This window comes from Nomascus leucogenys, chromosome X (genome assembly GCF_006542625.1).
Source record: "Nomascus leucogenys isolate Asia chromosome X, Asia_NLE_v1, whole genome shotgun sequence".
Taxonomy (NCBI): domain Eukaryota; kingdom Metazoa; phylum Chordata; class Mammalia; order Primates; family Hylobatidae; genus Nomascus; species Nomascus leucogenys.
Window position 1 is genome coordinate 117,525,951 of NC_044406.1, and position 25,557 is coordinate 117,551,507.

Below are 25,557 nucleotides of genomic sequence, written 5' to 3' on the forward strand. Positions count from 1 at the left end.
TGCAATCTAACAATGCTGCTATAAATGTCACAGCCGCATAACACAGGGACAGCCAGATTGCCTAAAACTCCCAAGGGCATATTCATAACATAAACGCCCCAAGTGTCTGCACTTGGCTGTGTCATCTTCTAGTTTTGTCCCCACTATGAGGAAACTGAGACCCTGTCCTCTATTTCCTGTACCAGGAGTTCCTGGAAACAGTTAGCTTAGTCCTGGTCCCTCACTCAGCAGATACTTCACTAAGACTTTGCACTTGCCCATGGCTTCTGCCACGCCTCAGAGAAAAGGGTAGGAATGCCAACTTGTGTCTTGGGCGGCTTTTCCTTCCACAACTGCTAGAGCTTAAATGGCGGAAACGCTCACGGCTTTGGACGCTATGAAACTATTTCCGCATGATGGCAGTGTTGTGCGAGAAAAGCCAACTAACTTTGTTCCAGGAGCTCCTCTCCCGCCCATTGCGTTTCAAAAAAAAGGCCAAGAAGAGACAGAGACACCAGAAACTATGGCTACCTAACTTTTTGCTACATTTGCATAAAGGTATTCCACTTTTGGCTTCTGCTGGATATTAAACTGAGGTGTAATCCACTCACCCTCATCAAGCATCTCCTCTTTTCAAGAACTCAGTTTCCGCTCAACCAAGTCTTCCCATTTCTACTCTTCTTCACTCAGCATTGTGTCTGCAGTGTTCTATTATGATATCAAATTGTCTTGTAGTATTGGGGACCCACCTCAGGGATCCATGTCTAAAGAGAAAGGAAAAAAAAAACATGTTGACATCTGAGGTCTTGGAGGACAGCAAATCTGGGCACTAGAAACCATGTGTTTCTTCTCTTGACTCCCTACCCAGGTTCCCTGGGAGTTTTACTCCGTGTTCAGACCTAGTCAGTAGGCTTTGTATGTTGAGAGGGAGGCCGCTATTTAGTGGGGCTCTAACATAAGAGTCCAGATAGCTCTCAAGCTTGACAGACACACACAACCCTACTTGAATGTACACAAATACAGGAATGACTATAAATGCTAATCAGATGGATCCCAGGATTTTGTCTTACAGTTTCATTATATAACAGTGTAATGCAAACATTTTCCTGGGTCATTAAACTGCAATGGCTTACAACTATGTCCTATGAGTTTGCTGTGTATGTGTGTTACTGTTTATCAGTTAGGAATCAGCCCTATATTTTCACATTAGTAACAAAGAGGTGGGATTTGCAAAGATGCTAAAAAAAATGTGGTGATCAAGAGAAAAGCAATGCCATACAACTGTGTATTAAACACTGAAGCCTGGGCGCTGTGGCTCACGCCTGTAATCCCAGCACTTTGGGAGGCCGAGGCAGGTGGATCACTTGAGGTCAGGAGCTCGAGACCAGCCTGACCAACATGGCGAAAATTCGCCTTTACTGAAAATATAAAAATTAGCTGGGCGTGGTGTCACATGCCTATAATCTCAGCTACTCGGGAGGCTGAGACAGGAGAATCGCTTGAACCCATGAGGTGGAGTTTGCAGTGAGCAAAGATCGCACCATTGCACTCCAGGCTGGGCAACAAGAGCGAGAATCTGTCTCAAAAAATAAAAATAAAAAATACTGATAACCCTTTTTCGTATTTGCTCCCACTTTCAATACATAGATAAAAGTTCTATATATACAGTCAAACAGTCAAACACCACAGTAAATTTACATTTAAATTGGGTTCAGGCCAGGCGCAGTGGCTCATGCCTGTAATCCCAACATTTTGGGAGGCCAAGTCAGGCGGATCACTTGAGGTCAGGAGTTTGAGACCAGCCTGGGCAACATGTTGAAACGCCGTGTCTATTGAAAGTACAAAAATAAGCCAGGTGAAGTGGCGAGTACCTATAATCCCACCTACTCAGAAGGTTAAGGCAGGAGAATCGCTTGAACCCGGGAGGCCGAGGTTGCAGTGAACTGACATCACACCAGTGCACTTCCACCTGGGCAACAGAAGGAGGTCCTGTCTCAGAAAAAAAAAAAAAAAAAAAAAAAAAAAAAAATTGGATTTAGCTATGTATTGTAAAGTAAAAATTTTCATTCTAAAATTTGGTTTCTGACCAATTTTTGACATTGTCGTATAAAATTTACAATTTCTTGATTTTAGACAATAAATTATTCGCAGAGAACTTTGTGATTATACTAGTCATTAAAAAATAAGCTCTGTTTGCTCTTTTTAATCTAAAAATGTGTTTATATGTATATAAACACATAAATATTTACATATCATATAAATATGTATATTATACATACTTATATCTCTGAAAATTAGGATTTTAAAATTATTCTTGAGATTTTAGCTCTAATTCTTACCTTCAAATTTTATCTTTAAAAACTCAAAAGAAGCAAAACAAAATTCAATACATGATAATTGAATTAGGCATCTCTCACAGTCAGTTAGATGTGAACCCTAAGAAAACTGTAAGATGGATGTATTCATACCAGTCACATGCAGCTACAATGTTTTGTTACTGTCTGTTTATATAACTATGAGTTAAAGATATGAATCTGTTAGCCAAAAATATCATATTCAAACACATACTCACTATAACATTGGCCATGGTTCAAAACATATGCTATTGGCTGGGTGTGGTGGCTCATGATTGTAATCCCAACGTTTTGAGAGGCTGAGGCAGGAGAACTGCTTGAGCCCGGGAGTTTGAGACCCTCTTGGGCAATTTGGTGAGACCCTGTTTCTACAAAAAATACAAAATATACCTGGGTATGGTGGCATGCACCTGTGGGCCCAGCTACACGGGAGGTGGAGGCGAGAGGATCACTGGAGCCCAGGGAGGTGGTGGCTGCTGTGAGCCACGATCATGCCACTGCACTCCAGCCTGGATGATACGGTGAGATCCTGTCTAAAAAAAATATATATGGCATTTTAAAATCTGTATATGCATATAAACGGATATGAATACACACAGTCCCACACACATTTTACATTCAATATAATTGGATTCATACTGTTTGCAGTTTTGTACAAAATCTTCAGCATCACCTTATAATCTTTGAATATATCCATTATCAATATATACTTTTGAGTGCTTGAGTTTTTTTATATTTTACTCTAGAAAAACTTTAAGAAATTACAAGCAGAAAACATATGGTAGGTCAAACCTAGTGAGAAGTAATCATTTTTAAAATATCTATGTTATGTATTATGATCTCTTTCCTATGCACATATAATATGTACATTTATAAACTAATGTTCAAATTCCTCTGTAGTATAATTGTTAAAACAAGTTTTCTTCACTGATAACTTGAGTACTTTTCAAATATAGTTAGTTATTCTTGGAAATAATGATAGGTTTAAAAATATTGGCACTTTTTGAAACTGTGTTGGTAAAATTCATGTAACATAAAAATAACCATTAAAATGTTCAAATTTGGTGGCATTTAGTACTTTCACAATGCAGTGCAAGCACTACCTCTATGTAGTGGCAAATAATTTTCATTACCACAAAAGAAAACCCTGAACTCATTAAGCAGTTATTCCCCATTCCACTCTCTGCCCAGCTCCTAGCAAACACTACTCTACGTTCCCTCACTACTGATCATCACAATAAGTAGCCTTTTTTTTCTTTCTTCACTTAGCATGTTTTCAAATTTCATCCATGTTGTAATATACGTCAGTACTTCATTTATTTTTGTAGCTGAATAATATACATATGTATATATCACATTTTGTTTATCCATTCATCAAGCGATGGATGTTTGCTTATGTTCACCTTTTGGGTATTGTTAATAAATACATACAGTGAGTATATACATGTACTTGTTTGAGTATTTGTTTTCAATCATATGTGGTGTATACATAGAAGTAGAGTTGCTAGCTCATATAGTTCCTTCTATGTTTAAGTTTTTGAAGTACTGATAAACTGCTTTCTGTAGCAGGTGCACAATTTAGCATTTCCACCAACACTCTAGAAGAGTTCTAACTTCTCCACCTCCCCACCGATATTTGCTCTTTTTAAGTAATTCCCATTCTAGTGGGTGTTACTTGGTATCATCAGGTGGTTTTGATGTACGTTTCTGAAAAGACTAATAATGGAAGCATCTTTCTTTTTTTTTTTTTTTTTTTTGAGACGGAGTCTCGCTCTGTCGCCCAGGCTGGAGTGCAGTGGCGCGATCTCTGCTCACTGCAAGCTCCGCCTCCCGGGTTCACGCCATTCTCCTGCCTCAGCCTCTCCGAGTAGCTGGGACTACAGGCGCCCGCCACCACGCCCGGCTAATTTTTTGTATTTTTAGTAGAGACGGGGTTTCACCGTGGTCTCGATCTCCTGACCTCGTGATCCGCCCGCCTCGGCCTCCCAAAGTGCTGGGATTACAAGCCACCGCGCCCGGCCGACCTTTGCCTATTTTTAAAATTTGCATATACTTGTACATATTTATGTAGTACATATATTTTCATGCATCCATAAAATGTGTGATAACCAAAAAAGGATAACTGGGATACTCGTCACCTAATGCATTTACTATTTGTTTATGTTGGAAACATTTCAAATGTTCTTTTAGGTATTTGGAAATAAGCATTAAATTATTGCTAACTATGGTCGCCCTAAGTATGCTATTGAACACTAGAACTTACTCCTTCTGTCCAACTGCATTTTTGTAGCCATTAACCAATCTCTCTTTATTCTCCTCCTTTCCCAACTTTTGGTATCCACCATTCTAGTCTATAGTTCCATCAGATGGATTCTTTTTAGTTCCTGCATATGAGTGAGGACATGTAATAATATGTCTTTCTGTATCTGGCTTATTTCACTTGACATAGTCTTACAGTTCCATTCATATTGCTGCAGATGACAGGATTTTATTCCTTTTTCTGGCTCAATAATCTTCCATTTTATATGCATGCCACGTTTTCTTAATCCATTCATCCATCGATGAACACTTAGGTTGATTTTATATTTTTGCTATTGTGAATAATGATGCAATAAACATGGCAATGCATATATCTCTTTGATGTACTGATTTCCTTTCTTTTGAATATATACTCAGCAGTGGAATTGCTGCATCACATGGTAACTATTTTTAGCTTTTGGGGAAACTCCATCCCATGTCCCATAGTGGCTGTATTAATACACATTTGCAGCAACAGTATACAAGCATTCCTCTTTGCTTACTAGCCAGCATCTGTTATTTTCTGTCTTTTTAGTAAGAGCCATTTGAACTGGGGTAACATGGTATCTCACGTGGTTTTGATTTGCGTTTCCCTGACGGTTAGTGATGTTTAACATATTTTCATGTATCTGTTGGCCATTTGTGTCTTTCTTTCAGAAATGTCTATTCAGATCATTTGCCCATTTGTAAATCAGATAATTTGGTTTTTGGTTATTGAGCTGAGTTTGTTTTACATTGTGATTTGTTATTCCATTGTTAGACGAATAGTTTGCTAAGATATTCTCTCTTTCTGTAGGTTGTCTCCTCACTTTGTTGTTTTCTTTGCTGTGCAGAAGCTTTCTAGCTTGATTTACTCTCATTTGTCTATTTTCGCTTTGATTGCCAGTGCTTTTCAGATCTTATACAAAAAATCTTTCCCCAGAACAATGTCTTAAAGCATTTCCCCAGGCTTTTCTTCTAGTAATTTCATATTTTTGGGTCTTTTCTTAAATTTGTTTAGCCTTGTTCTGTGGCCTAACATATGCTCTATACTGGAGAATGTTCCATATGCTAATGACAAGAATTTATATTCTATAGCAATTGGATGAAATATTTTGTAAAGGTCAGTTAAGTTTATTTGGTCTAGAGAACAGTTTAATTTCAGTGTTTCTTTGTCTAGATAAGCTGTCCATTACTGAAAGTGGAGTACTGAAGTCTCCCAGTATTGTTGTACGCCATTCTATCACTCTGTTTAGATCTTCAAATGTTTGCCTTATGTATTTCTGTGTTCCAGTGTTGGGTACATAGATACATGCAATTGTCGTATCCTCTTGCTGTATTGGCATTTTCATTGTTATACAGTGACCTTCTTTGTCTCTCTTTACAGTTTTTGGCTTTTAATCTATTTTATCTAAGTATGGCCTTTCTCTCTTTCTTTCTTTCTTTTTTTTTTTTTTTTTTTTTTGAGATGGAGTCTCGCCCTGTGGCTAAGGCTGGAATGCAATGGCATGATCTCGGCTTACTGCAGTCTCTGCCTCCTGGATTCAAGGAATTCTCCTGCCTCAGCCTCCCAAGTAGCTGGGATTACAGGCGTGTGCCACCACGTCCAGCTAATTTTTGTATTTTTAGTAGAGACAGGGTTTCACCATGTTGGCCAGGCTAGACTTGAACTCCTGACCTCAGGTCATCCGCCTGCCTTGGCCTCCCAAAGTGCTGGAATTACAGGCGTGAGCCACCACGCTGGGCCAGAGTATAGCCTTTCCGGTTCTTTTTTCATTCCTGTTCATTTTCATGTTGCTGCTGATGCCCTCTGATTTGAGGTCTTCTTTGTCTCAGTAAAAGACGAGTCCCCAAATTTAATGCACTGAGGTTGCTAGCTTCGACTCCACTTTTTGTCTCTAGCTGCCCTCGGAGATTTTTCTTCCTACAGGCAGTCAGGATGCTTTCTAGGGAGTGAGGCAAGAACAGCATTCCTGCAAAGGACACCAAAATGGGAGAGAAGCTAGCTAGCTGCCTGCCTGGATCTCACATTTTACAGAGGAAACCGTGAGTCCAGGGGGAATTTTCTACATGGTGCCTAGCAGCTTCGAGTTGGGGAATCACAGAGACAGAAGTCCATTAATCTTTCCAGCTGCTCATATGTATTCACTTTCTTGTGGACCCACAGATCGTCATAGTCTCAATTTTCAGTTCTGCAATATTGCTTGTGACAATCTTGGCACTAGACAGCTGTTTTTAGTTTTCTTTGGGGTAAAGTCAGATTGCTTCCACTCTACCATTTTGGTGATGTCACTCTCCCTTGGCCTATTTTTTAAAAACTGTGTTGTCTTTTGTTGTTTTTCAGAGTCCTTTATATGTATTGGATATTAGCAGTTTTTAGATAATTGATTTGGAAATATTTCCTCCCACTCCGTAAGTTGGCTTTTCAAGTTCTGAATTGTGCACTTTGATGCAAAAAGTTTTTAATTCCAGGGAAGTCCAATTTATTTTTTCTTTTGTTATTGGTGCTTTTGGCGGTATAGCTAAAAAATCATTGCCAAATCTAAAGTTTTGAAGACTTATTCATATAGTTTCCCTGAAGGTTTTATAGCTTTAACTGTTACCTTTAGACATTTGATACATTTTGAGTTAATTTTTGCACATGATGTGAGGTAGAGGTCTAACTTCATCCTTTTGCATGTGGATAACCAGTTGTCTAAGCACTATTTCTTAAGGAGTCTATTCATGTCTCATTAAATGAACTTGAAAACTTTGTGAAAAGTCAATTGACCACAATGTCTGGGTTTATTTTCAGACTCTTCATCTCTTCCATTAATCACTGTGTGTATTCTTATTTGATCATCACTCTGCTTTGATTACTCTAGATTTTCTAGTAAATTTTGAAATCTAGAAGTGTGTCTTCCACCTTGGTTTTTCTTACTCAAACTTTGGTTACTCAGATCTCTTGCAATTTAATAGGATCTTTAGAATTTGCTCTTTTTCCCAAAAATAAATGCTCATGGAAATAATAATTAGGATTACATTAAATCTATAGATCTCTATGGCTAGTATTGCCATATTATAAATATTTAGTCTTCTAACTCATTACCATAGGATGTCCTTTTTAAAAATCCAGGTAATCTTTAAGTTCTTCTCCATATTTTGTGATTTTCAATGTACAAGTCTTTCATCTGTTTAGTGAAATATTCTCCTTAAAATATGATTTATTTTGATGCTATTATAAATGGAATTGCTTTCTTAATTCAATTTTCAGATTGTTCATTGCTAGTGTACACAACTATAACTGATTTTTACGATGTAATGTTCTATCCTGCGGGGCTTGCTGAATATTGTTCATTAGCTCCAATATGGTTTTTCTGCATTTTAAAGCATTTTTATAAGATCATCATCTTTATGAAGAGAGATAATTTCCATTTTTTTCTTTTCAACTTGGATGCCTTTTATATATCTTCATTGTCTGATGACCCTGACTAGAATTTTAAGTGTACTGTTCAAGAAAAGGGCAAAAGTGTGCATTCTTGCCTTGTTCATGATCTTAGGAGGAAAGCTTTCAGTCTTTCACTCTTGAGTATAATACTACCTGTAGATTTTTTATAAATACCCCATATGTCGTGTTGAGAAAATGATCTTCTAATTATAGATTCTTGATTGTTTTGAGTTGCCTTTCTGGAGAGAGGGACTACAGAAGTTCCCTAATGCATAATTTTCATTGATGTCACTTTTGCCACCTGTTTTTGAATTTGTAGAAACAATCATGCTTCTTGAAAACATACCTGCCACAATAGTCATACATGATAATGTGAAGTCAGATCACGGGTAATGCCATCTCCAACAAATACTATTAAAATGTAGATTGATTTTCAATCCCTTTCACTGTTTTTGGTTCATGTGTTTATGTACAACAGTCCACGAGAAGAAGATGTAACTCTTCCTTGATTAGCTCAGTGGTTCAATTTCTCTTTATGCCCTTCTAGTCTCCAGACAATTGGGTAACCTTGAGACCCTCAGAAAACTTACTCGCTCCTGCTACATCCCACCTGGAACTGGTCTGTCCTTGGTGTTCTCACATTGCTGCAACAAATGACTCATGCCTCACAGCAGAGTGACACTGCCTGAAAGGCTGCTAACTCTTGCTCCAAGGGAGAAAACATAACGTACCCATCCATTCCCCACATAGGCACCGTGTAAAGTCTCAGGAAATACTTGAAGTATATGTAACACATGGGAAATGTTGTATTTTGATGTTTAATGATGCGACCATGAGATATAACTCTGTGTAACCTCGACAGGAATTGAACATATGCACTATGAGTATCATTCCATGTGGAGTACATGTGGCGGGCAGCAATGACAACTATCTGATCCCTCCTCTATGGCAGATGCCAAATTACTGCCTATAGTGCAACACATGAGGCTAGAACATGAAGAACTCCTTGGTTGTCTGGGCGGGGAGCCAGATCAAAGAACACCAGAATTTGTAAATTGATTGCCAGAGAAGATCTCCAAGTTTCAAGTAATTTTCTCCTTGTGCCTTCATCCCCTGAAAAAGATAATTTTATACCATGAAATGTACTGGCCCCGTAACTCTGTGAAATAAATCATACCCTCAAAGCCTTGGACAGGAGGATATTTAATTTCTGAAAGCACAAGATTCTTGATGAAGGCGGGCCTTGTTTGATTTCAAGTGGAAAACAAAAGCAAAAGTGCAGCGGTAAGACCAGCTGGCCCCAAACTGGGCTAAATGCAAGGCAGCCATGTTTGGTGGCGCCTTTGTCGATGCGTGGCGTTTTTTCATACAGGAAGGGCGGGAGTAGAGGGCGCCAAGGCAAGACTTCTTGGCATATCTGGAGCACTACTGCCATCGTGAGGATGTCGTTTAACGAAACCCTACGCCATTACAGAGTTGTAGTGAGGGCTACCTGTTGGGGCAGGTCTGGTCTGGTAAGAGGTGGAAGAGGCTTGGCCTCTATGCCAGGAGGCCTCGCCTACTCCTCTAAGGCTTTAAAAGAGACCTGGACATTGGCGGTATCTTGCTACAGAACCTGGAGTGTGAAGGTTCTAATAGCAAATCCTGTAAACTTCCCTTGGAATAACCCTGTTCGTTGTACGCGACACTGATGCTACCAGAGACCCAAAGATCCATAGCAAGATGACAGCTCGTGAAAACCTTCTGACTCTTGCTCCAAGGGGCAGGAACCAGGAAAGAGATGCCCATAAGAGCCTACATGTGTCTTTGAGAGGGTTCCTGCTGTCCTGCCCACACCAGGAGGAACTGAGGCCCCGACCCACGACTTCTTGTACTAGGACCGCCTGGCAGCTGCTGCTTCACTCCAAGCCCCTCGCTCTCCAGGTTCTACACCAAGATACCGCCAAAGTCCAGGTCTCTCTTCAGGCCTTAGAGGAGAAGGCAACAAGACCTAGCCCGGAGCCCAATCCTCTTCCACCTCCTCACAGACCAGACTTTCCCCCACAGCGAGGCTTCCCAGGAAGGACGCTGTAATGGCCTATTCTGTCTTTAAGCGATTTCCTCACGGTGGCAGTAGTGCTTCAGATTTTCAAGGACGCCCTGTCTTGGAGCAGTCTTCTCCCGCCCTTCCTGTCTGAAAAAACGCCACCCAGAGACAAATGCGCCAGGAAACATGGCTGCCTTGCATTTTGCACAGTTTGGGGCAACCTGTGCAAATTCCTGTACTTTTGCTTTTCTTTTCCATGTGAAATCAAGTCAAAGCCTAAACCACCCATCTTCATCAGGAATCTTGTTCTTTCAAGAAATTAAATGTTTTCCATACTTAGTCTATGTGGGTTGGCTCAGTACTTTCACTTGGTATCAAAATGTCTGTCTCAGGCCGGAAATTAGATGGATCAGAGAAGAAAAGCGAGAATAAATGGTCAGAAGCCTGGAGATCATCATGAGCCACCAATTCACAAGTCTAGGTGATCTTTGACCTATTCCTCTCCCCAGACAACCAGGGAGTCCTCCTCCATTTTCTCAGGTTATGTGATGAATTGTCAGAAAGTGTTTGGTAGAAGTAGGAAGAGAAGGCCAAGACAGCGCACATCATTGTATGTAATACATTGTTCCACAGGGCATGATACATATACTTACATCTGTATAAACTCCCATTAGAAGTTACACAGTTTTGGAGCAGACTCAGTGGCTCACGCTTGTAATCCCAACACTTTGGGAGGCCGAGGCCGGTGGATCACTTGAGATCAGGAGTTTGAGACCAGCCCGGCCAACATGGTGAAACCCTGTCTCTACTAAAAATACAAAGATGAGCCAGGTGTGGTGGCCCACACCTGTAGTCCCAGCTACTCAGGAGGCTGAGGCAGGAGAATCGCTTGAACCCAGGAGGTGGAGGTTGCAGTGAGCCGAGATCACGCCACTGCACTCCAGCCTGGGCGACAGAATGAGTGAGACTGTCTCAAAAAAAAAAAAAAAAAAAAGATAGTTACACAGTTTTAAAAATTGTCCCCTGTTTAACAGTGAATAATTTATATTTCCACATGTTCCTATGCCATTAAATATTTTTCAGCTTCTTCTTGTGACTTGAGTGTGTATGTGTGTGCCTGCATGCGTGTGTGTGTGTGTGTGTGTGTTACCTCTTATCTCTTGAGTATCGGTCTTACAATATCTTCTTATTAGCAATGGTGTTTGCAAGCCAGGTACAGTCTCGTGTTCTTGTAGTTTCAGCTTCTTGGGAGGCTGAGGCAGGAGAATAGCTTGGGCCCAGGAGCAGAGCAGCTTGAAGAACACAGTGACACAACAGTCTCTAAAAAAAAAAAAAAAAAAAAAAAAAAATTAAAAAAGAATGGTGTTTGCCATGTAGTTTAAAAATAATCTTGTGTACGTCAAGAAGAATAACACCATCATAAAATCTGTTAAGAACAACTGATAACATTTTGGATTATTTTCTTCCACACTTTTCAATGTATACATACATACGCCTACTATATTTTGGTTCACACAAAAAATAAATCTATATTAAAATTGGATTAATCTGTACATTGTGGTTTGGATCAGACCAGATGTGTATTCTAACAAAGTTTTGAAGGGAAAGTATTTGCTTGCATTAAATGCATGTACGAATTCTCCTTAACATCTTGTTTTGTATAAATAAGTACATACACACATACATACGGATATAGGCACAGAGCATGCTAACTGAAATGACTACCATGACTAATCACTACCATGACTAATCATGACTATGGTTAGTAAACATGTGTACACACATAGGTGTATATATACCATAAACAAGTGGTCTCTCAATCCCAATAGGAAATGACTTTTAAAATGGTTTTATCACACATTCACGTCTTCTATTGGTCATATAAGAACTTCTCTATTTAAAGTTCCCATGTATTTTTATGTCCAGTGTTCAAATATGTTCTCTACATTTATTGTAGCTTAAACATTTGCAAACTTGTTAAATATTCTTAAAGATTATTCTTAAATATTTTGTGGGATGCTAGGTTTTTTTTTAAGAGTGCCTTCCTGTTTTTGGCATTTCTTGAAATTAGATCTGCTTCTTTACAATATTTTCAGATACAGTAGCCCTGTATAAAGAAAAGCAGGTAGGTCACAGTTAATGCCACCACCAAGAAACAAGTAATTTCAAAATGCGGATCTATTATCAGTATTCCCTTTCTCTTTTCTTTCTTTCCTTTTTTTTTTTTTTTGGCAGTTTCTCGACGTTATTAGCCTGGAGCTCCTCTCCGACATCCCCAGGGGCTGGTCTCTGGTCCCTGGGCACAGTGAGCAGGACTGAGGTCAGACGGGTTCGGCCCCTGGCCATAGCAGCTTGCGACAGCTGGGCCAAGGGAAGGGAACGAAGTTCTGCAGCCGGGGATTGGGGATCCTCTCCACGTACTGCACAGGCCTTGGCCCGCCCTCACTGGCTGGGCCACCATCCAGCTGCTGCTGCACCTGCTGCCAGGCTTCGGACACAAAGAGGACATTCTCCTTGTGAGCCAGTGTGTAGGTCTCCTGGGTCCCCTGGAGGGATGGGGACTTGGAGGGGGCACGCCGGCCATTCACACGATTTAACACAAGCCTTGGGCCTGGACTTGGCAGGGGCCAGGGTCCTGGCGGCTGCGCGAAGGGCTGCGCCCGCTGGGGCTGCAAGGTCGGTGGCGGGGGCTGCCGGCGTTTCAGGAGCTAGTGGAGCTGGCCCTCCACCTGTTGCTGCTTGAGACCTGTGCGGCACTGCGCCACTAGCTTGCTGGGCCCTTTGGTGATGGTGTACATGGCGCACCGCTCCCAGACCGCCGCCGGCCCCCCCACCGGATCCCAATATTCCGTTTTTCTACGTTTCGAAGAAATATAAATTATTGAATTCCATCTGTGGTCAATAAGGAATTTGCACCAACTTTTTCAGCACAGGTTTGTTCTTGATTGCTTCTCAAATTGTGAATATCAGCTTTTTGAGAAATCTCTTAGAATATTCAAATCTATGAAGGACAAACAAAAACACTTCATCGTAAATCCCATTTTCATGAAGCAACCACCATCAGCAGCTTGATGGCTACATGCATTCAAATATTATAAATGGGTTCTATGATTGTTCATGAGAGGTGATACTATTTAACTAAAGCGATAGGCTTATTAATATACTCCCTTATTTGCACAACGAAGTGTTCAACACACACACACAATCACATTAATTACTCCCTTCAATTCCATCCTCATCAAACTATAGGTAGTATTTAGTGCCTTGAATATTTCACACAATGTTAGGTAATGGGAAATTTCCAATGGTATGGAGTAACTAATAGTACTTTATTGCTAACTCTCTTAACATTTCTTTATTGTTCAAAAATAGCAATGAATCAACTAATGCTCAAATCCTAAGGATGATATAAACATTTGGCAAAAAAATGAAAAATTAAACAATTATAACAAGTTAATGAGGCATATTCTCTATCACATAAACTCAATCAAAATTCAATTACTGTTTTTCTCAATTGCATTTAGCTCGTTCTCCTATTTGCATTTTATTGGGGGGTAGAGGGAATGTACATGTGCAGGAATTTTTTTTGTTATAAACATCAAATAACACCCTGTATGTGAAATGTCCTTCTAATTTAATATTTTTCCTTCTATCATTTTTCTCAGGTTTTATATAGAAAGGCTACTTAAAATGTCACTAAACATACTTCAGCTAATTGGATTTTGTGTTAAATAATAATTTGTTAGAAGTTTTTAATTTTCTTGACTAGTAAGAGCAAGACATTTAATCATCCCAGCATGTAAACAGTGCTGTTTATTTTTAGATAAAAACATGGTATTACTCAGAATGTTATCAGTACTAAGCCTTATTTGTCAATGCGTCAAGCCTTCATTATAAATAAAAGTAAAACTGGAAAATGTGCTCTCAAAAACTCAGCTTTAGAGAAGTAGACACTGTTAGTTGTTTTGTTTGAATTTTTTCAATTTACAGATACATTACAATGTGCATATTGGCTCTCTAGAATACATACATGTTTAGACGTTTGGTTCAAGGTTATCACATGTTAGAAGTAAAATGCCCTTGACTTTGCCATTTCTCTTACCTAGTGTTAGCAAACTTACATGGTTTGATCCCCAAGGTCCAACTGTTTGCTTTTCTCCCTAAATCAGAGGCAGGGAATGTCTCTGCCAATCAGGCCACAGAGAATGGAATTCAGACTTTGTGAAGGCTGAAGGGGCTACCTAAGGAGCCTAACTCATCTAGTCAAGGCTGTGAGTGTTCTTTAGATGATATATGAAGGGAAGGTTAGAGGTCATTTTTCTCTTTCACAAAATACCTGGAAGACCTCGTGCTTTGCTTCCCAGAGCCTCTGCAAGGCACTGCTGTGTGTCAGTACACCTATGTCCATAGGCCATCTTTGAAATCAACCATGATAAGTCTAAAAGAGAGTTAGGCACAGGCCAGGATGTCACAAAAGCCAGTTCCCTTCTCCTGGTACAGCATGGTCTACATGGTAGGTGATAGAATCTTACCTTTCAAGGTAAGATATATTTTTATATCTTTTAGGTCTAGCTGATTCATAACTTTGTTCACATTCTCTAATTCCTTAATGATCTTCAGTTTAGTTGTTTCATCCATTATTTAAGGTGGGGAATTAGGCTGGGTGGCGTGGCTCACACCTGTAATCCTAGCACTTTGGGAGGCTGAGGCGGGCAGACCACTTGAGGCCAACAGTTCAAGACCAGCATGGCCAAAATGGTGAAACCCCTTCTCTGCTAAAAATAAAAAAATTAGCTGGGCATGTTGGCGCACGTTTGTAATCCCAGCTACTCGGGAGGCTGAGACATAGGAATCACTTGAACCCAGGAGGCGGAAATTGCAGCCAAGATGGTGCCACTACACTCCAGCCTGGGTGACAGAGTGAGAGACTCTGTCTCTAAATAAATAAATAAATAAATAAATAAAGTGGGGTATTGAAGTCACCAACTTACTTTTTAGAACTCTATTTTTTCCTTTAGTTCTGTTCAGTTTTTGCCTCATGTATTTGGGGACTCTTGTAAAATAAATATGTATGTTTAATTAGTACATCTTGACAGACTGACCTTATCATTATATAATGTCCATCTTTGTCTCTTGAAACAATTATTGTCTTAAGGTGTATTTTGTCTGGTATCAGTACAGTCAGAACAATTTTCTTTTGGTTACTTTTTGCATGAAATATTTTTTTTGTGCTATTACTATTAACCATTTGTGAACTGGATCTAAAGCCAACTCTTTTAGACAGCATAGATTTGGATGTTCTAAAAAATCCATTCTGCCAATCTTTGCCTTGGAGTTTAATCCATTTAACGTAATTACTGGTAAAGAGGGACTTATTCCTGCTATTTTGCTATATATTTTCTGTATGTCTTATAGCTTTTTTCTCAATTCCACAATTCCTACCTTCTTTTGTGATTAATTGATCTTTTCTAGTGCACCATTTTTATTCCTTTCCATTTCTTTTTCTCTATATACTAATTTTTTTCTTTATGGTTATCCTGCAGAATACAATTAATATCTTAATTTTAGAGCAATCAATTTTTATTAATCTATAAAGTAGTTTATATAATACATAAAACCTCCTCCTTTAAAGCTCTAATCCCTTTTGTGTTATTTTTACAAACTACATAATTGAACATTGTGTACCTATTAATGCAGACTTATTGTTTCATGCATTTGTTTTTAAAATCATATGGGAGGAAAAGGGAATTATAAACCAAAAATATAATTCTTCTGGCTTTTTTATGTATCTGTGTAGCTACCCTTTTCTTTGTTCCTTATTTCTTCATATGGTTTTGAGTTACTATCTAGTGTCTTTTCATTTCATCCTGAGAGACTCCGTTTTGCATTTCTGTCATGGGAAGTCTACTATTGGCGGAATCTGTAAGTTTTTTTTCTATCTAGGAATGTCTTAATTTCTCCTTTATTTCTGAAAGTTAGTCTTGGGGGATATGGAATTATTGACAAGTTTGTTTGCTTTTAGAACTTTAAATATGTTATCCCACTGCCTTTTGGCTTCCATGGTTTCTGAAGAAAAACTGGCTGCTAATCTTATTGAGGAGTCCTTGTATATAATTAAGGCCTTTCTCTTACGATGCTTTCAAGATTCTTGCTTTGTCTTTGTATTATGACAGCAGGATTATAAGCTTTCTCATTGTAGATTTCTTCATGTTTATCTTACATGGAGTCTGTTGAGCTTCTTGCATGTTTATATTCATGTGTTTCAATTGCTCTAGCTTCATATTCACTGACTTTTTTCTAACTGTTCTAATCTGCTGTTGGAAACTTCCAGTGATTTTTTTTCATTTCAGTTTCTGTACTTTTCAGTTCCAAAAGTTCTATTTGTCTTTTTAAAAAATAATTTCTCTCTCTTTATTGATATTCTTTACTTGGTGAGACATTATTCTCTTGGTTTCCTTTAGTTCGTTGTATTTCATTTATGGTAACATTTTGAGCATATTTAAGAGAGTTGACATAATTCTTTTCTAGTAAGCCCAGTGCCTGGGCTTCCTTCTGCACAGTTTCTGTGAATTTCTCTTTTCCCTGTGAGTAGGCCATACCTTCTTGTTTTCTTTGCATGTCTTATTTTTTGTTTATCATTAAAAATTAGATGTTTTGGGCCGGGCGTGGTGGCTCACGCCTGTAATCCCAGCACTTTGGGAGGCTGAGGTGGGTGGATCACGAGGTCAGGAGATCAAGACCATCCTGGCCAACATGGTGAAACCCGTCTCTACTAAAAACACAAAAATTAGCTGGGCGTGGGGCGTGCGCCTGTAGTCCCAGCTACTTGGGAGGCTGAGGCAGGAGAATGACTTGAACCCGGGAGGCGGAGGTTGCCGTGACCCGAGACCACGCCACTGCACTCCAGCCTGGTGACAGAGCAAGACTCCATCTCAATAAATAAATAAATATAAATAAAAATTAGATGTTTCGATATCATACTGTATCAACTCTGGAAATTAGATTTCTAAACACACTTGCCTCTCCACCCCATGGGGTTAGTTGATAGCATTTGTGTGTTGTCGTTTGTTATTTGCTTTTTTAGTAACTTTTCTTAAATACTTTTGTAAAGTCTGTATTTTTATCATTTGTGGCCACTGGAGTCAGTGTTCTGATAGCTTAGTGGTCACCTAGTACTCTGACAGTTTCCTTAAACACGTGGAACCTAAGAAAGAAAGAGAAGTAGCCGGGTGCGGTGGCTCATGCCTGTAATCCCAGCACTTTGGGAGGCTGAGGCAGGTGGATCGCCTGAGGTCGGGAGTTCGAGGCTGGCCTGGCCAACATGGTGAAACCCCGTCTCTACTAAAAATACAAAAATTAGCTAGGCATGGTGGCACAAGCCTGTAATCCCAGCTACTCTGGAGGCTGAGGCAGGAGAATCGCTTGAACCCGGGAGGCGGAGGTTCAGGGAGCCAAGATCGTGCCATTGTACTCCAGCCTGGGCTACAAGAGCAAAACTCCGTCTCAAAAAAAAAAAAAAAAAAAAGAAAGAAAGAAAGAGAAGTATTCTCTAAGTCCTTGAAGACTGGCTCTGTGTGTTGAGGCACTCTTTCAACTAGCCAGGCTGTAGTCTTCACTTCTAGCTTGCAAGGGGCCTGAAAGCTAGTGAGATATGAGACCTTAAGGTCTTCTCAGGCATTTTCTGAATAATTGTCCAGCCTCATGTGCATGGCTTTCTTATTTCTCTAGTATATACAAGAACATTTTAAAGTTCTTATTCCCCCAAGTATTTCCTTTCATAGCCTCTTCCTTCCCATGCTTTTCCATCTGTTTATTCTTTATTTTAACTGTTGTCCCTTGCCCCAGACTCTTATGCCAATACTTGTGTCTTTAAGTTTTTTCAACACATGCCCCTCAGGAGTTGTTCCAAACTTGGAAACACTCCAAGTGAGGCAAAACAAAAGCAAGCTCTTAAACCAATCCTTTAGGGAGCCAAAAGACAGGTCAAACTGGAATGCAACAATTCTTTGAGAACAAGTTCTGTATTATACCTATGCACGAGGGTAGGAGCTATACTGAAGGCACTGTGGAGGCTGGGGGATGGTAGACAGGCAATTTAAAATGCCGCAGCTCTCACTCTCTCACCACAAAGCAGCCACTTACTTCTTCGTCAAGGCTTCTCTGAGTGTTGTAAGTTTTTGACAAGCTCTAGAGTTCTGTAAAAGTGGATTCTGACACTTCTTTCTTTCTTTCTTTCTTTCTTTCTTTCTTTCTTTCTTTCTTTCTTTCTTTCTTCTTTCTTTCTTTCTTTCCTTCCTTCCTTCTTTCTTTCTTTCTTTCCTTCCTTCCTTTCTTTCTTTTTTTTTTTTTTTGAGACGGAGTCTCGCTCTGTCGCCCAGGCTGGAGTGCAGTGGAGCGATCTCGGCTCACTCCGAGATCCCAGGTTCATGCCATTCTCCTGCCTCAGCCTCCCAGGTTCATGCCATTCTCCTGCCTCAGCCTCCCCAGTACGTGGGACTACAGGCGCCCGCCACCACGCCCAGCTAATTTTTTGTATTTTTAGTAGAGACAGGGTTTCACCGTGTTAGCCAGAATGGTCGCGATCTCTGACCTCGTGATCCACCCGCCTCGGCCTCCCAAAGTGCTGGGATTACAGGCGTGAGCCACGGCGCCCGGCCTACACTTCTTTCTAGTTTATGCCTGGCTCGTTGTTGCTTCTGTGGAGGGATGATGTGCCAACGTGTCCTCCTTCATGATCTTCAGTGACATCATTTTTGCCACCTGATTTTTGCACTTCTAGAAATAATCACATTTCTTTGCAATGTTCCTTCTACAACAGGCGTGTATGAAGTCATAGAGTGATATCACAAGGAATGACACCTCTGGCAGGCAAGGACTTGGAAATGTGTGTTCTTTTTCAATCCTTTTCACTGTCTGTGTTGAAATAAATGATAAATATTTTTTAATAGCTTAGTCATATGTAAAACATCTAAATTAGATTGAATTCTACTCCAGTTTTTGTTTATGCTTGGCTAACATATTTGGATTACTTCTTCTCCATCTGTTTTTTCATATCTACTCCTTTAGACGTTTCATTACTTCTTGGTTTGGCTACGTGGCCCCACTTCTCTTCAGCTCCTCCTGGCTGCAGGCAGTGAATCTCTAGATGTTTGACCTGAGATCCTCAGCAAGCACACTTGCCTCTGCAATATGTCATCTGGAATTGGCCTGTTCTTTGTGTTCTGACACAGCTGCCACAAGAAACCAACGTCCCATAGCTTCCTTGAGGAGTCCTTGTATATAATAAGGCCTTCATCATAGGATGGTGGTACCACGTGAAAGCCTGCTAACTCTTGCTCCAAGGGGCAGGAATAGGAGACAGATGCCCACAAGAGCTTGCATTTGTGTTTGAATGGGTCCCTCCAGTCCTGACCACACCAGGAGGAAGTGAGGCCCCGCCCCACGACTTCTGTGCCAGTACCGCCTGGCAGCTGATGGTTCACTCCAAGCCCCTCACTCTCCAGGTTTTATACCAAGATACCACCAATGTCCGGGTCTCTGTTAAGGCCTTAGAGGAGAAGGCAAGGAGGCTCAGCATGGAGCCCCAGCCTCTTCCACCTACCCACAGGCCAGACCTTCTCCAACAGCTGGGCCTCAAGGGGAGAACGCTGTAATGGCGCATTCTGTCTTTAAATGATTTCCTCACAGGGGCAGTAGTGCTGCATATTTGCAAGGAAGCCTGCCTTGGGGCACTCTTCTCCCGCCCTTCCTGTGTGAAAAAACGCCACTCAGAGACAAAGGCGCCACCAAACATGGCTGCCTTGCATTTTGCCCAGTTTGGGGCGACCTGCTCATACTGCTGGAATTTTGCTTTTGTTTCCATCTTAAATCAAACCAAGGCCTAAACTGCCCCCTTCCCCCCCCCCCACTAAACACTCAATAACTTTATTTGCCTTTGGTTGGCTCCTGGGTGTGGGGCGGGGTAGGGGTTGGCAGCAACCTGGGCTTCGTGCGCCCTCTAGTGGACCTCAGCGGCAAGAACTGGAATCCTGGCCAAACCTGAGGACTTCACAGTCAATACAGTTTAGGAGAGTTGCATAGTTCCTCAGGTCTGCACCCCAGACCCAACATCAGTGGACGGGGCACGTTGGGAAGAGGCCCTGAACCTCTGGCTCTCATACTTGCCCATGTTGGACACCCGCATGTTCTGCTGAGCCTTCATCTGCTTCACACGGTCCTTGTCCACTTCCTGCTTGGTGACGATGAAGAGAAGGATACCAGAAGGGAAGCCGATGGCCCAGGCCAGTCCCACAGCTTTCATGGGGTTCTTGCTCCTCTTTCTGGGAATGTATTCCATCTCGGGGGATAGGAGTTCAGGTTCCTCCCTGCCCTCTGGGGAGCTGTGGGTTTGCAGTGCCTGGTTCCTGTTATGGGAAGCCTTGTTAGCTGTGGCTCCTGCGAGAATCCCCCGGAGGACGCGGGCATTTCTTGCCCTCCATCCCCCCGGGCCTTCAGCGCCTTAGCAGCTACCACCACCGCCATGTTCAGATCCCACCCTAAACCACCCACTTTTATCAGGCAATATTATCTTTCAAGAACTCAATTTCCACTTAACCTAATCTTTGCAGTTCTGCTCTTAACTCAGTTTTACATCTCAAGCATTTTCCCTACATGATCAAATTGTTGACGTCTAGGGGCAAGTCTCAAGGAGCTAGGCCTAGGAGGAAGAAGACAATTTTGAAAAATTAAGGGCAGGATTGGGGCATTTCTAGGCAGCAGGCCACATGTTCCTTAACTTGGCTTGCTATTGTTAAAGAGAAAATTATTCTGGCACTTGTGAAAGTGATAAGGAAGACTATTCAAAACTACTGCAATAGGGACATTGCAATAGGTGAGAAATAGATCAGTCTCCATTCTGAGCATAGCAAAGATGGCTGGAGATTTATAGTCAAGGAGCAGAGTGAGGGGGGTCAGTGCGTGGAACATCACAGAGAGGAGACATCAAGGGTAGGGGAATTCTTGCCAAACTGAGTTAAGATTCTTATTAAAACTGGACTAGGCAAGCCAAAGACAGGACTCAAGAATGAGCTCAGTCAAAAAGAGGGCTCAGAGGAGCCTATCTACAATTTGGTCAAGGAGATAGCCTTTGTCAATATTCATGCCCTCAAGGAGTCTTTCTCCATTTACGGGGTTAGACTCTGTAAAATGAGAGGCACCTGTTTGCTTGGAGCCCTAAGAGGAAGGCTTAGATACTGCTCATCACTTCATGCCATAAATGCCGACTTTGAGTAGTATACATATATAAGTATGTATAAACCCCTATCAGAAGTTACTAAAAGGTTGTCTCATGATTTCATCTTTTAACATGGGAACACAAGCACTTTCTCATATCATTAATTTTGTGCCTTATATTTTAAAATTTTTATTTCACTTTATTTTTGTTTTCATTGTATTTCTTCTCATTTGAAATTAGTTACTTAGTTTCCTCAGAAAGTTAAGGAAAATATTCGTTGAAATAAATGACAAATATTACTGAACAGCTTAGTCATATTTCAACTTGTTAAATAGATTTAGGCGTAATTCAGTTTTTGTTTATGGTTGGCTATAATATTTGGACCATTTCTCCTCCATATCTCTCCAATGGAAACAAAATACATAGGACAAAATACAAAATTCTCCTTAAAAGTGTCAAAGAATTCACAAAAGAGAAAGTCTCAGATTAAAACTCTATAGACAGAGAGAATTAACGGGAACACCAGATTACCCAGTCTCTTTGACCTTTCAGGTATTTGCTTACCAGGGTAGTATTGGCCTTCATTTTCAGGGACCTCACAGGTGGCAAAGAGCAGAAGATAGAAAAAGCCTGAAGGGAAGCATATGGATTAAAACATAAAACACATTTAGGGATTTTCCTTTAACACAAGCACTTATCCCACATGGTTACAGGTTGGTTCTATGATTTTTTTTTTTTTTTAAGATGGAGTTTCACTCTTTGTGCCCAGGCTGGAGTGCAATGGTGCGATCCCGGCTCACTGCAACCTCCACCTCCTGGGTTCAAGTGATTCTCCTGCCTCAGCCTCCCAAGTAGCTGGGATTACAGGTGCGTGCCACCATGCCTGGCTAATTTTTGTATTTTTAGTAGAGATGGGGTTTCGCCATGTTGGCCAGGCTGGTCTGGAACTCCTGACTTCAGGTGATCCGCCCGCCTGGGCCTCCCAAAGTGCTGGGATTACAGGCAGGAGCCACCATGCCCGTCCGGTTTTATGAATTTTTATGCAAAAGATGATTCCAATCTTATTCAAAATATTTTAGAGGGGAAATAGAGATGAATTACTCCCCAACATATTCTGAGCAAATTTTATAACATTGGTACCTAAATCAAACATAGATTGTGACTAAAGAGAAAAATACAAACCCACTTCAGTTATAAGTGGAGACTTAAAAATTGAAAGATATGAGCATATTTAATCCATAGTTCTGTAAAAGACAATAAACTATGATCAAGTTGGATTTATCTCATGACTGAAAGGGAGTTAAAACATTGCCAAGGGACTAATGTCACACACTACTTTTCCAAATAAAGGAGAAAAGTATATCGTCATCTCAATTGATGCAGAAAAATAAAAATATTTGGTAAATTCAACAGCACTTACAATATAAACTTTTAGGAAGCCATGAATATAAAGGAACTCCCATAATTTGGTTATTGTATCATTTAATCATTGCTCTGTGAAAAACTATTTTTTAACTCAGTGGCTTAAAAAACAAGCACTTATCATAGCTCAAAAATCTACAAGTAAGGCCAAGTGCAGTGGCTCACGCCTGTAATCCCAGCACTTTGGGAGGCTGAGGTAGGCGGATCACCTGAGGTCAGGAGTTCGAGACAGCCTGGCCAACGTGGTGAAACCCTGTCACTACTAAAATTACAAAAATTAGCTGGGCGTGGTGGCATGCCCCTGTAGTCCCAGCTACTCGGGAGGCTGAGGCAGGAGATTTGCTTGAAACCGGGAGGCACAGATTGCAGTGAGCCAAGATCAGGCCACTGCACTCCAGCCTGGGCGACAGAGCAAGACTGTCTCAAAAAAAAAAAAAAAAAAAAAAAAGAATCTACAAATATACTGTGTTGTTGTTATCATGGTCTTGCCTGGATTGTCAAGCATCTGGCATCAGCACTGGGTCAGGTTGGCAGCTCTGCTAATGCTATCTCTTACATGTTTGGGGGTAAATTCACTGTAGAGACTGCTGGTCTCTCCTCCCCATCCTGCAACAGGCCAGCCTGAGCATATTCATACACTGGTAGCAGGTTTGCAAGGGAAAATGGAAGCACACAAGTCTTGTGAGACTCAGAGCTGACACACCATGACTTCAGAATTTTATTAACTAAATCAAGTCACAGAGACAGCCCAGATTCAAGAAATAGGGGAAAAGAGTCCACCTTTTTCCTGGAAAAGGAACTGAAAATTCACATTCACCCTAGGAGGAGAATTTAGGATGTTTTCACATTCAATCTAGTAGAGATATCTACAAAAACCTACATCTAACATAAGGCTTAATGGGAAAATAGCTAAAGAATTCCTTTCACAGCCACGAATAATAGAAGGCTACTCGATTATAGCAATTCTACCAAATAGAGTCCTGAAGGCAATGAAAAAAGAAAAATGAAATGAAAACAGGATTAGAAAAGAAGAAAAGTAAAATGTCATATATGTTATATAATTTTATACATGTGTAAAATAAGAGAATACATCAAACTGGCCATAAGATCAATATATAAAAGTAAACTGTATTTCTATATAGCAAAGGGCATTAGAAAACATAAATTTAAAGAAGACACCATGTGCAATAGCACCAATAACTATAAATTAACTAGGGATAGGCCGGGCTTGGTGGCTCACGCCTGTAATCCCAGCACTTTGAGAGGCCGAGGCGGGTGGATCACCTGAGGTCAGGAGTTCGAGATCAGCTTGGTCAACATGGGGAAACCCTATCTCTACTAAAAATACAAAAAAATTGGCCAGGTGTGGTGGCAGGCATCTGTTATCCCAGTTACTTGGGAGGCTGAGGCAAGAGAATCACTTGAATCTGGGAGGCGGAGGTTGCAGTGAGCTGAGATCACGCCATTGCACTGGGGCAACAAGAATGAAATTCCGTCTCAAAAAAACAAACAGAAATAAATTAACAAGGAATAATAGATGTTTAAGACTTTTCATTTGAAAATCATATAAAATTGCTAAGAAGGCCGGGCGTGGTGGCTCATTCCTGTAATCCCAGCACTTTGGGAGGCCTAGGCGGGCGGATCACCTGAGGTCGGGAGTTCGAGACTAGCCTGACCAACATGGAGAAACCCCATCTCTACTAAAAATACAAAATTAGCCAGGTGTGGTGGCGCATGCCTGTAATCCCATCTACTCAGGAGGCTGAGGCAGGAGAATCGCTTAAACCTGGGAGGTGGAGGTTGCGGTGAGCCGAGATCATGGCATGGCACTCCAGCCTGGGCAACAAGAGCAAAACCCTGTCTCAAAAAAAAAAAAAAAATTACTAAGTAATAGTAAAGAAGATTGAAATAAATGCAGACACCATGATCAAACATAGGAAAATGCAGTATCATAAAGGTATCAGTTCTATGACAATTGATTTATTGGTTCAATGCTACTCTATTTATCATTGCACAATGTCCTTCTTTTTATGTTTTAGTGCTTTTCACTTCAAAAGCGCATTTGTCTGATATTAATATTGGTACTGCTACTTTCCTTTGGTGTGATATTTATTTGCCCCAACCTTAATTTTCAAAACTTCCTATAATTCTTGGCTTTAAGTGACTTAATTTTTAAAAGTACTGTATAGGGTTGTTTTTGTTATTGTTTTGCTTTTTGTATTTTAGCCCAATATAATGACTTCTGTCTTTTGAGGAGATAATTCTGTCCACTCACGTTTACTGTAATGAAGAAAACACTTAACTTTATTCCTGCCTTTCTACATTATGTTTATTACTTTTTTTCCCCACTTCTTGTTTTTGATGTTTGAGTTGTTGATTATATCTTTTTACCAATTGTTAATTTTCCATTAATAGTTACCTTCATTTCTCCACGTCCACAAATAGCCACATATTTTTCTAATGTTGCCCGAAACAAAGTACTATAAAGTCCCCCAAAGCACACTATTTCTTAACTCAAGGTACTTGATTTCTTCCTCAAAACTAACCCAAGATGTTGTGCCCATTAAAATATGTATTCCAATTCGTCCTTTTATATTTTTTCTACTTAAAAGATTTGTTAAAATTCTTTAATATTTTTATTCTGTATTCATGTTATTTCCTTTGCAGTAGAGTCCCTCGATTATGACTATTTGGAGTGCTTATGTTCTTCATTTATAAAGAGTGTAAGGTCTTTATTCCTGTTTCTCCTTCTTCATCCACTTCAGTTCTCTTTTCTGGAATATTCACTTGACTAGCTTTCTTTTTTTCTTTTTTTTGAGGCGGAATGTTGTTCTGTCACCTGGGCTGGAGTGCAATGGCG

The 25,557-nt window shown here is 40.4% G+C and overlaps 2 pseudogenes; both read right to left on the reverse strand.

Annotated features, from left to right (window-relative positions):
* Positions 1-661: 661 nt before the first annotated feature.
* LOC101179610 lies at positions 662-12,861 on the reverse strand (annotated as a pseudogene).
* A 7,286-nt stretch (positions 12,862-20,147) lies between these two features.
* LOC100583918 lies at positions 20,148-20,584 on the reverse strand (annotated as a pseudogene).
* Positions 20,585-25,557: the final 4,973 nt, after the last annotated feature.